This window comes from Bidens hawaiensis, unplaced genomic scaffold, assembly GCF_021521415.1.
Source record: "Bidens hawaiensis isolate Kalapana, Puna unplaced genomic scaffold, B.hawaiensis_p1.1 tig00009686_1, whole genome shotgun sequence".
In the NCBI taxonomy this organism is placed as follows: Eukaryota; Viridiplantae; Streptophyta; class Magnoliopsida; order Asterales; family Asteraceae; genus Bidens; species Bidens hawaiensis.
The window spans coordinates 308,253-321,867 of record NW_027491726.1 but is presented as its reverse complement, the minus strand read 5'-3'; the positions used below and the strand labels follow the sequence as shown (position 1 = coordinate 321,867).

Genomic DNA, 13,615 nt, shown 5'->3' with positions numbered 1-13,615 from the left:
TAACTTATTGGCTTTTTTGAAAACATCAATAAGCCAATAAGCATTTTTCAAACTCAATTCCAAACATGCTCTAACTTTTGTATTATACGCCCTACGTCCTATAGGAAATTCAAAATTTACTTGTCACTTGACACCGACTTCGATCAAGTGGCTCCGGCCTGCTTGTTTAGTTGTCTCACAACAATCATAACGAAAATGATTCATCCACTGCTTGTTAAACTATGAATGAAAACCGATCACAAGAAGACACAAATCGCACACGAACAATGTGATACTTTATATTAAACTAAAAGGTGCAAACATGCAAGACTTGAACAAGCTGCAAACAAACTCAAGCGCTAATACTAAACAAAGCGAAATTATAGCCAATCACTTTAGATATATGTTTTACTAGTTTTTATCCCTCGTATTACGGGGTTGTTTTATATTATTTGTTTCTAATATTTATTTATTTTTTTATTATATGAAAGTTAAAAATAAATGAGATTTTATAACCCGATTTAAAAGCCATATGAGTTTGATGAGACCCAAGACCAGTTTATTGTTTTTACTATAAAATTGGTTTTTAGTTATAAATAATATATATATATAGAGAGAGGTATTGGATCATTTCAGAAGTTTTCTTACAGCGAGAAGTGAAGGTGTAACTCCATTAATCCCTATTTTTCACTCCCTTTCTTATTGTATATGTGCGTATGTACGTGTGTAGGTATGTATTTTTGTATATGTGTATGTATGTTTGTATGTGTGTAGGTATGTAGGTTTGAATGTGGCTCGGTACGTTTGTATGTGTGTAGGTATGTAGGTTTGAATGTGTGTAGGTACGCATGTATATGTGTGTAGGTATGTTTGAATGTGTGTAGCTAAGACATAAATACAACTAACCTACATATATGTAGGTAACATCATAAATGGAGTGAAATTAGGGATTAATGGAGTTACATATTCATTTCTCTCACTTCTCGCTGTAATATCACTTCTCGCAAGATCCATCCCCTATATCAAATATTTGATGAGATTAGTTTTTAATTTAATGAGATGTTATAACTCGTTTAAGAAATATCTGGGTTTAATGAGACCCATACTCGTGAATTCGGGTCAAATGCATGAGAAACCTCCATTCAAAAATCAAGCAAATCTGGTGACTCCAAAAACAGAGGGAGCGACCACATCACGACACGTAAGATTTTTAAGCTTTCGTTTATATATATTATAGATAGGATGATCACATATATCTTTTACCCCTTCTAACTTCTTCGGTGTTGCCTTTTCACCAAGCCGTCAACAATCAAAACCTTACCATTTTCCACGCCATCAATGATCGAAACCTTTCCTTTTTCTAGGCCGTCCAAGTATGAATACTTGATGTATTTTACGCCGTCCAAATGTGTGTTGCCACAACAATGCATCATGCCTTTAAATCCAGAAAAATAATATTGATCATGAAGAAACACTAAACGAACCTAGAGCGGTCAAGTTAGTATCTCGACTGAGTATGGAAATAATGCCAGATCTTTCAAGGTTTTCATCAACGATTCCTACAAAACAGAACACCGTGAGCTCATTACGAGAAGGGGAATTGGAGGGGGGGGGGGGGGTCTTCTCATATCCATCATCCGACGTGAGAATCAGTATTGTAAGTTGTGAGTATTAATGAGAGGAGAAAAATAAGATGCCTTTACCGTTGGTTCTGCCTCTTATTTATAGCCAAAGGAGTAGAGAAGATTCGGCCAGCAGTCACCATCTTCCGAACCTTCTATTCGTTGTGCCTTAGCACGTTACTGGTCCCTGATTGGTTGAGACAACTTGGCGAATGGAATGTTTGTCTCCTGAAGGTACAATATTGGTCTATCCTGATAGGCTCGTCGTGCATGTCTGTTCTTTCTGTATTGTTTGTCCCCTTATGGGGTTCTAGTAACCGTGGTTGGCTGTGGTCTTCCGCCATCCGCTTTGATTATTCCTCGGGTGGTTATGTTGCATGTTGTGATCCTTCCACGGTTGTGGGCTCCTGTTACGTGCCTTCTGAAGGACCTTACCTTTACAATTACCCTCGTCCGCAGTCTAGTAAACCGCTGGTGTTATTAGGGCTGTGGACTATTTATCGTTGCTTTTCCTCTTGGTTGGGCATCCGCGGTACATGATACTTACTAAATCTGGTATAGTAATTAGTTACCTTTTTTAGTTCGTTATGTGTCGGCCTAGTTAGGGAAAGGTGATGTGTCTTTCACTAGTAAATTCCTAAATCCTAACCCATTTATTAGCCACACCAAACATATGTATATAGATTTACTATTAATACATTATTTATTATTTAAAAGATAAATTAAATATATTAACATAAAAATATATCCTACATACTTCAATTTTTACCCTCCTTTAATTACATATTTAAGGTCTATTTGGTAAATGGATGAGAGAATGTAATGGAAGTGGAAATGAAATGTATAATTACGAATCCATTATCTTGTTTGATAACTGCGTAGGAATAAAATTAGTCATCATTTTGTGGGAATGAAAAATGTTAAAAACATATGAGATGTCACACTTGTCATTTGTAAACCAATAGTTTATTAAATAAGGTAGATCTTGCCACAAACTCTTATTACCTAAGATCATTCCCATTGATGAACTCTTATTATTACCTAATTAATGCATGTGAACAAGTAAAAGAGTCATACATTAATACATCATAAAGTAGAAGTTATGCTCTCTAGTTCGTTTTGGACTATGGTAATAAAAGCATCCATTTGCTTAGGGGGAAGACACAAACCAATATCAAGATCTTCGGGTGAGTCTTTGCTTGCATTAACTGATAACGTATCCGAGTAGTCTTGTGATATCGTCTCGTACTTTACAGCCTTCCCCCACCCGAAATCAATGTCGTAAACACGGAGTTTTGGTGTTCCAGTGACATCCGTCGTGGGTACTTGTACCTTGAGATTCTCCATCCATAGCATACCGTCTTTAGCTAACCCTCGTTCACTGGTTAGAGCTTCCCTTATGCTCGTCGCGAGTAACTCAACTGCCGTTGGAAACCCTTACTTGTCTGTGATTAAGGATGTTTCAGGAAGCGGTGGATTCAAACGAGCCCTCCAGTCAGCGGAACATAAAAACCGTTCAGCTTCCTACTCGCCCTTCGTTCCTTGTACTTGAACACGCGATTTCGCTACACAACTCCACGTAAAACCACATCCTACAACAAAAGAAGATACATACTCCAGTGTTGGCAGCTGAACCAACAGCCATTTCTTTAGGCTATTGATTTGTGATCGAGTCAAAACTAATGTGTAACGAAGTTTATCGGTTTGGGGATCAAGCTGAGGTGCTCTATACCTTTCATCAATACTTTTCATCGGTGGTAAGCTTAACATTGAGTCGTCTAATGAGCTAGGGTATTCGATAACCCTATCATAAAATGGAAGGTATTTGTTAGCTAAAAACAACTCATCCGTGCCATGTTTGTGTACCGAAGTCCACGCCATCAAGAAATCATGCATTGTTTTTGCATCACAAAGCGAGTGGTGGTTTGTTAGACCGATGGCGATGCCTGAGTTCGGGAAGAAGGTAACTTGAATCGAAAAAACTGGGATTTTGACATGATCGGATGCCTTAACTGGATTTTCTAGAAGAGGTACAAGTGAATAAAACTTGTTACATTCACGAGGATGGTTTTGTGTGAGGTCGTCATCAAGATGATCGCATTCTGCGAATATAATGGAGAGTGAATCACCTTTGGCATAAGGGTTTTGGAGGAACGTCTGAACCATTTGCGGATGGAAAGACGACGAGGTTACCGGCGAAAGGGGAGAAGTGTTGAAGAGTTATAGACAACGAGTGTTTGAGTTTCGGGATAACTGATTCGACGAAATGGGACTTGGGGTGGGGGAAATCGTAAAAGAAAAGCTGATGAACCGGAGGGAATATCAACCATACCAAGTCGAAAATGGTTAGTGACAGTGATCTTTCGACGGCGGTGTTGGGCGGTGGTGAGATACCAGATTTTTCGATAACCCAAAATTCGGAGGAGATAGCCATATTTGGGGAAAGAAAGTTTCACGTTTGCTGGCTTTCATATGTCCTGCATTTCTTTCTTATTTTATAGAGAGAGAATGATGATAATTTCATTTCATAATTATTTATTTATCTTGCATAAAGCGTCAAAATCGTCCATGGATTTAGTAAAATATGTGACTTTCATCAAAAACAGCTTTTCTTTAATTGACATGTCGTGTGACTGTCAACACATGGCAACTTGTTGTGCTTTGTCAATTTATTTTAGTATACTTTGCAGAGTATGTTGAACCTAGAAAGGACGTATGGGCATGTTAGCATTTGTCCATTTAACTTTAAACAAATATGGACACAACAACAAACACGGATATTTAATCGAACAAATATTTGTCTTCATATTCGTTTATTTATAAAGTTAACGAGTTCGTGTTCATTTGTTTAATATCAATAATAATCCCAACCTAACAAAGTGTTAACTCCGTTCATTTTTTATGACGTGTCGTGTGACTGTCAAACACATGGCAAATTGTTGTGTTTTGTCAATTTATTTTAATATACTTTTTAGAGTATGTTGAACCTACAAAGGACGTATGGGCATATTTGTGTTGTTCATTTAACTTTGAACAATACGTACACAACCACAAACGTGAACAGTTAATCGAACAAATATTTGTCTTTATATTCGTTTATTTATAAAGTTAACAAGTTCGTGTTCATTTGTTTAATATCTATACGAGCAGTTCACGAACATAAATAAAAATAAACGAGCATAATTGAACAAAGGTACACAAACGTAAATGAACATGTATGAACAAATGTAAATGAAAACCAACAAACATAAACGAACATAAATGACCACACTTAAATAAACTTAAGTGAACAAATATAAAACGGTTAAGCAGATTACTCATCCATATAATATTTTATTAGTTTCTATCAATATGTAAATGAACGTCAACGAACACAAATGAACGAACATCAAATTCACGAACCTAATGAAATAAGGAACCATGTGTTCATGTATGTGCGTCTAGTTAAATAAACACAAATTTTTTGTTCATGGTTGTTCTTTTATTAAATAAAATAACATAAACGAATTTCCCCTTGAATGATTCACGAATAGTTAATTGAAACTTTGGTTCGTTTACATTCTTGAAAATATAAAATGCCTAAATCATTAATTACTTTTAAAAATGTACATTGTTGTGCTAAGTGGTAAAATCTTGTTTCGTTTTCTTTATAACTTATTTAACTATATCATATCAACACCAACCTGAATTTAATTTGATTCATTCGCATTTTTATTCAAAACTTAAAAGCTACCAATAGTACAATTAGTTAGAAAATAAAAAGTATCTATACATGTCAACTAATCCGTTTTTGTCTAGATGGTTAATGGTCAAAATATGTAAATATGAGAAAAGTGGTCTCTTAGGTGGTTTTTGGAATGGGTAACAATGGGTTGGGCATCGGACCGGTTTAGGTATTTCTATACCCATACCCTGATTATTAAATCTCGTCAAAAACTTAAATAAACAAAGGTACACAAACATAAATGACATGTATCAACAAATGTAAATGAAAACTAACAAACATAAACGAACATAAATTACCACACTTAAATGAACTCAAGTGAACAAATATAAAACGATTAAGTAGATTACTCATCCAGATTATATGCTATTAGTTTCTATCAATATTTAAATGAACATCAACGAACATAAATGAACGGACATAAACGAGCATTCACGAACCTAAATGAACTAAGGAACCATATGTTCATGTATGTTCGTCTAGTTTTTTAAACACAAATGTTTTGTTCATGGTTGTTCTTTTATTATATAAACGAACATAAAGGAGTTTCCCGCTGAATGGTTCACGAACAATTAATTGAACCTTTGGTTCGTCTACATTTTTGAAAATATAAAACCTAAATAGTTACTTTTTTAAATGTACATTGTTGTGCTAAGTGGTAAAATATTGTTTCGTTTTCTTTATAACTTATTTATCAATATAATATCAACACCAACCTGAATTTAATTGATTCATTCACATTTTTATTCAGAACTGAAAGAGCTACCAATAGCACAATTAGTTAGAAAATAAAAAGTATCTCTACATGTCAACTAATCCGTTTTTGTCTAGATGGTTAATGGTCAAGATATATAAACATGAGAAAAGTGTGTCCCTTAGGTGTTTTTTGGTATGGGTAACAATGGTTTGGGTATGTGACAGTTAAGGTATTTCTATACTCATACCCTGATTATTAAATCCCGTCACAAACATAAATGAACAAAGGTACACAAACATAAATGAACATGTATCAACAAATGTAAATGAAAACCAACAAACATAAACTAACATAAATTACCACACTTAAATAAACTCAAGTGAACAAATATAAAACGATGAAGTAGATTACTCATCCAGATTATATGCTATTAGTTTCTATCAATATTTAAATGAACGTCAACGAACACAAATGAACGGACATAAACGAGCATTCACGAACCTAAATGAACTAAGGAACCATATGTTCATGTATGTTTGTATAGTTTTATAAACACAAATTTTTGTTCATAGTTGTTTTTTTATTAAATAAACGAACATAAAGGAATTTCCCGCTGAATTGTTCACGAACAATTAATCAAACCTTCGGTTCGTTAACATTTATGTAAATATAAAATACCTAAATTATTACTTTTTTAAATGTACATGGCTAAGTGGTAAAATATTGTTTCGTTTTCTTTATAACTTATTTATTAATATTATATTAACACCAACCTGAATTTAATTTGATTCGTTCACATGTTTATTCAAAACTTAAAGAGCTACCAATCGCACAATTAGTTAGAAAATAAAAAGTATCTCTACATGTTAACTAATCTGTTTTTGTCTAGATAGTTAATGGTCAAGATATGTAAAGATGAGAAAAGCGGTCCCTTAGGTGGTTTTGGTATGGGTAACAATGGGTTTGGTATGTGACTGGATTAGGTATATCTATACTCATACCCCGATTATTAACTCCCGTCTCAAACATAAATGAACAAAAGTACACAAACATAAATGAACATGTATGAACAAATGTAAATGAAAACCAACAAACATAAACGACATAAATTACCACAGTTAAATAAACTTAAGTGAAATATAAAACGATTAAGTAGATTACTCATCCAGATAATATGTTATTAGTTTCTATCAATATTTAAATGAACGTCAACGAACACAAATGAACGGACATAAACGAGCATTCACGAACCTAAATGAACTAAGGAACCATATGTTCATGTATGTTTGTATAGTTTTATAAACACAAATTTTTGTTCATGGTTGTTTTTTTATTAAGTAAACTAACATAAAGGAATTTCCCGCTGAATGGTTCACGAACAATTAATTGAACCTTCTGTTCGTTTACATTTTTGAAAATATAAAATACCTAAATCATTACTTTTTTAAATGTACATTGTTGTGCTAAGTGGTAAAATCTTGTTTTGTTTTCTTTATAACTTAATTATCAATATCATATCAACACCAACCTGAATTTAATTTGATTCATTCGCATTTTTATTCAAAACCTAAAGAGCTACCAATAGCACAATTAGTTTTAAAATAAAGTATCTCTACATGTCAACTAATCCGTTTTTGTCTAGATGGTTAGTGGTCAAGATATGTAAAGATGAGAAAAGCGGTCCCTTGAGTGGTTTTTGGTATGGGTAACAATGGGTTGGGTATGGGACAGGTTTAGGTATATCTATACTCGTACCCTGATTATTAAATCCCATCTCAAACATAAATGAACTAAGGTACACAACATAAATGAACGTGTATGAACAAATGTAAATGAAAACCAACAAACATAAATGAACATAACTTACTACACTTAAATAAACTCAAGTGAATAACTATAAAACGATTAAGTAGATTACTCATCTAGATAATATGTTATTAGTTTATATAAGTATGTAATTGAACGTCAACGAACACAAATGAACGGACATAAACGATCATTCACGAACCTAAATGAACTAAGGAGCCATATGTTCATGTATGCTCGTCTAGTTTTATAAACACAAAATTTTTGTTCATGGTTGTTCTTTTATTAAAAAAACGAACACAAATAATTTCCCGCTGAATGGTTCACGAACAATTAATTGAACCTTCGGTTCGTTTACATTTTTGAAAATATAAAATGTGTAAATCATTACTTTTAAAAAATGTACATTGTTGTGTTAAGTGGTAAAATCTTGTTTCGTTTTCTTTATAACTTATTTATCATTATCATATCAATACCAACCTGAATTTAATTTGATTCATTCGCATTTTTTATTCAAAACTTAAAGAGCTACCAATAGCACAATTAATTAGAAAATAAAAAGTATCTCTACATGTCAACCAATTTGTTTTTGTCTAGATGGTAAATGGTCAAGATATGTAAACATGAGAAAAGCGTGTCCCTTAGGTGGTTTTTGGTATGGGTAACAATGGGTTATGTATGGGACATGTTTAGGTATTTCTATACTCATACCCTGATTATTAAATCCCGTCTCAAATCCATCAGGTTTATATCGAATAATTACCCATCGGGTTTTAGGGATACCTATCAGGCTATAGGTTTTCTATGGCTTTGACAAGATATAATTAGTGTCGATTAAAATTTCAGTTTTGTTACCAATCAAAATCCCAAAGTTACATAGCATTAACTTCTTTTATTTTTTATGACACGTCGTATGGTGTGCCAATTACATGGCAATCTGTTAATCTTTTTCAATTTTATCTACTTTCTAGATAATGCTGAACTTGGAAAGGACTGACGTGCCAAAAACCAAACAACTGAACATGAAAATCAGTTGTTCTCTATTCTAAACAAAAAAAAAAAAGAACGAAAAATTGCTCTCAAAGTACTAAAGACAAACAATAGATCTGCAAAACATTCGAAGACTGTAAAGATACTAAAGAAACTATTGAAGATAGAAGGATTAAAGAAGAAGTCATGTAGTCCCATAAGTTGTTTTGAAGACATTAGTAGTATTATTTGTTATTTGTATTTTATCAATTGTTAAGAGTATGTATGTTTTATCAGTTTTTTTATTCAGTTACCGGTCACTATTGTTAAAAGGAAAGGATTGAAAAATATTGGATCAGCATGATTGGTGGAATAATTGCATCTTTTTCGTCAAAACAAGATATTCGGTTTCCTTTCTTAAAAATGACAGCCACATATTATTGTTATTTCTAAATCAAGAGCTTTGTAATCTCCTATATAATGGTTGTATTCCTCTTTATGAATATAATAAAATGAGAAACCAATAATCCTTGTATTCAAATCGAATCATGGTATCAGAGCAGGCTTGCTCATCACATACCGATTGATTTTTTTTCCAGCCCCAAATCAATAAACCCAAGCCACCATGTCCGGAGACGGCAACGAAGGTTCTGATTTGTCATTTCAAATCGAGAATCTGCTAAGAAACAATCTCAACCAACAGCCTCAAAATCCAAAACTATCCGATAATCTCCAGATTAACCTCAAGCTGAACAACCAGAACTACGGACTATGGACCCGTATGATCCGAGTTGCCATAGGCGGAAGATCCAAAGCCCTGTTGTCACACCTGAATTCAGATCCCCCAAAACCGACAAGTGAAGATTATGAGAAATGGGAACAAGAAGATCTCTTAGTATTTTCTTGGCTCATTCAGAATATCGAGCCAATACTCGCAGGCAACCTAACCGAGTATCCTACCGCGAAAATGCTGTGGGATGCTCTGGTGGTCACCTACAGTAGCGGACGAGACAAGTTACAAACTTTCAACCTTCATGTCAAAGCTAATGACATCAAGCAAAATGACAGACCCCTTGAAGACTTCTGGATTGTGTTACAAGGGGTATGGGGAGAGATCGATAGAATCGATCCAAATCCCATGAAATGCCCTGAAGACATCAAGACCTACGCAAGAATCCGATCAGAACAGAAACTTTTCCAGTTTCTAAATGCCCTCGACCGGAGGTACGAACCCATTAAACGGGAAATACTCCGGTTGGACCCCCTTCCGTCTGTAGAGGCGGCCTATGCCGTGGTTCGTAAAGAAACCGCTCACCAGAACATTCTGGGAGCAACCACCAGCGAATCACAAGGTATAGCGGTCGGTTTAAGTGCCATCGAAACAGAAGGGTTGGGTCTCGTAACTAAAGGTCGCCGATCGGAATCAAGGAAAGCCGGTAAGGACGATAAAACACACCTGAAGTGTTACCACTGTGGAATGACCAGACACACGAAAGAGCAGTGCTTTCGTATCGTCGGCTACCCCGACTGGTGGGCCGATGGCCACAAAAAAGGCACCTTGAACTCCGAACCAGAAAGACGCAAAGCATTTGTTACCGGTACTCAAAAGGAGAACGTCGATACTAGTGGCGACCGGAAAAATCATGGCGATCGGAAAAACACCACCGGATTTGGTGGGATAGCAGTGGCGGCGGTCTCTGATGAAGATGGAGAAGAGGGTTTTTCGATGGATATAGGTACAGGGGGTGAAAGACAAAAAGTCTCAAAACCCCCATCTTATTTGTTTGGAAATTTTAAAACAAACCCCATAGTTTTCAAAAATTGGCAATCTACCTCATTTACTAGCTTTATAAAAACAAGTTACAAAAATTGCAAAAAGAAACCCATTGTAGGTGGTATGGCAAATATGGCCCACAATAATAATCAGAAATCCGAAGTGTCATGGATATTTGATTGCGGAGCAACCGATACCATGACCTATGATTTATCAGATTTCGCCACCTCAACCAAGCCAACAAAGTCGTGTATAACAGCGGCTAATGGGGAAACGATGATTGTAAAAAACGGGGGAACTATTGAAATTTCACCGACACTTAAACTCTCAAATTGTCTTTATGTACCTGCCCTATCACACAAACTCCTGTCAATAAGCCATGTTACAAAGGAGTTAAACTGCTCCGTCCTTATGCAGCCCACTTTTTGTATCTTGCAGGATATCCGAACGGGAGCGATAATTGGGCGTGGCACTGAAAGGCAAGGATTGTATTATGTAGATGAGGTGACCCAAAATGGTGCTGTAATGCTTTCTCATGGGACAGTAGAACGAGAGGCATGGTTGTGGCATCGAAGACTCGGGCATCCATCTATGAGTTATTTACATATCTTGTTTCCTAAGTTATTTCCTTCTAATTGTAAGTCATTCTGTGAAACTTGCGTGTTAGCCAAAAGTCATCGTAAAACATTCAAACCTAATAGTACAAGGGTGGACTCACCTTTTTCATTAATCCACTCAGATGTATGGGGCCCTGCTCCAATTCTTGGGGGTCAGGACTTTCGTTTTTTTGTTATATTCGTGGATGATTGCACTCGGATGACATGGGTGTATTTGTTAAAACATAAATCAGAAGTCCTTGATAAATTCATCACTTTCTACACCATGATCCAAACTCAATTTCGTAAAAACATTCAGGTTTTTAGATCTGACAATGGGGGAGAATTTGTTAACTCTAAGATGAAAGGCTTTTTCCAAAACAAAGGAATAATTCACCAAACTACCTGTCCCCATAGTCCAGAACAAAATGGTGTAGCTGAACGGAAAAACCGTATTCTACTAGAGATAACTCGAGCCCTTCTAATAGAATCCCAGGTTCCAAAGTCCTTTTGGCCAGAAGCGCTTGCTACGGCTGCGTATCTCATTAATCGGCTTCCCACTCATATTCTAAAATCAAAAACCCCATTACAAGTTCTCACCGAACACACCAACCCCCCCTCTGTTCTCACTCTTGAACCACGAATCTTTGGATGCACCGTCTTTGCTCACATTCCCAAACCACATAGAGATAAACTCGGTCCATGTGCTGAAAAATGTGTCTTCGTTGGATATGGAATAAATCAGAAAGGATACCGATGTTACAACCCAAAAACCCGTCACATGTTCACAACAATGAACTGTGATTTCCTTGAAACTGAATACTACTATGCCTCCCAACACAGTAGTCAGGGGGGGATGGAGGATCTTGACACACTGAGTTGGTTAAAGTATGTTACATATACACCAGTTGAGTCACAATCTGAAGATCCAAACGTCAGTGCCACCCCAACTGCTCCCAACCTGATATCCGAGGTAAGTAATACTTGTTATCCGCCTATACCTAATTTGGTTGAAACTGACACATCAAGGCAAGATGAGAATGTACAGGAACAAGAGATGGGTACTACACAAATGAAAACAATGAAAATGTGCAGGAAAACTCACAGGACAATTCTCCTCCACAAGAGGAAACAACAGAAACGTATGTACTGCCGCCAAGAGCAAATCGAGGAGTCCCACCAAAGAGATACTCCCCAGAAAAGAAGTCTAGAGGGAGTAGATATCCGATGGCTAAAATAGCCAAAGGAAAACTATCCGAGGAGGCCAAAGCTTTTGCTGCATCAATATGCTTTGATGAGATCCCTACGAATACAGAACAAGCTTTAAAGTCAAGACATTGGAAAGATGCAATGGAGGAAGAAATGAAAGCTCTTGAAAAAAACAAAACATGGGAGAAATGTGTTCTTCCACCCGGAACTAAAACTGTCGGTTGTCGTTGGGTGTTTACAATTAAATACAAGCCTGATGGAAAGATTGAAAGATACAAAGCAAGACTGGTAGCTAAAGGCTATACACAAACATACGGAGTTGATTACTCTGAAACTTTTTCCCCAGTTGCAAAGATCAATACAGTCAGGGTTCTTTGTTCCATAGCAGCAAATAAAGAATGGCCCTTATATCAGTTTGATGTAAAAAATGCGTTTTTACACGGGGAACTAAAAGAAGAAGTTTATATGGAAGCCCCCCACGGATTCACAAAGGATTTCAGGAAAGGAGAAGTGTGTCTTCTAAAAAAATCACTCTACGGTTTGAAGCAATCACCTAGAGCATGGTTTGGTAAATTCACGCTAGCCATGAAAAGTTATGGGTTCACACAGAGTAACTCAGATCATACATTATTTTTCAAAAGAAGAGGCAACCTCACAACTTGTCTAATAATCTATGTTGACGATATGATTATTACAGAGGATGATAATGAAGAAATGTCTAAACTAAAAGAAAACTTGTTCACAGAATTTGAGATGAAAGACCTAGGGAGACTCAAATATTTCCTTGGGATTGAAGTTCTGAGATCAAAACATGGAATCTTCATGTACCAGAAAAAGTATGTTCTTGATCTATTAGCTGAAACTGGCATGGTTGATTGCAAACCGACAAGCACTCCGATGATTCCAAACCAAAAATTATTCATGGAAGAAAAAGCATGTCTAACCGACAAAGGAAGATACCAACGACTTGTGGGGAAACTAATTTATCTATCCCACACCCGACCTGATATAGCGTATGCTGTGGGAGCAGTCAGTCAATTTATGCATCAACCCCAGGAAGCTCACATGGAAGCAGTCTTAAGAATTATAAGGTATCTCAAGGGGACAGCAGGGCACGGGATCTTGTTCAAACCAAATGGAGATCTAGAAACTCAAATATACACTGATGCAGATTGGGCAGGAGATAGAAGTGACCGCAGATCCACGGCTGGCTATTTCATCATGGTTGGTGGGAATCTC

The 13,615-nt window shown here is 36.1% G+C and overlaps 1 pseudogene across 1 annotated transcript; it reads right to left on the bottom strand.

The window, feature by feature from the left end:
* Positions 1-2,540: 2,540 nt before the first annotated feature.
* Positions 2,541-4,049, bottom strand: LOC143533405 (malonyl-coenzyme A:anthocyanin 3-O-glucoside-6''-O-malonyltransferase pseudogene; annotated as a pseudogene). Its single transcript, XR_013135348.1, has 2 exons — positions 2,643-4,049; positions 2,541-2,606 (listed from the first exon to the last, which is right to left on the bottom strand). The product of XR_013135348.1 is annotated as a malonyl-coenzyme A:anthocyanin 3-O-glucoside-6''-O-malonyltransferase pseudogene (transcript).
* Positions 4,050-13,615: the final 9,566 nt, after the last annotated feature.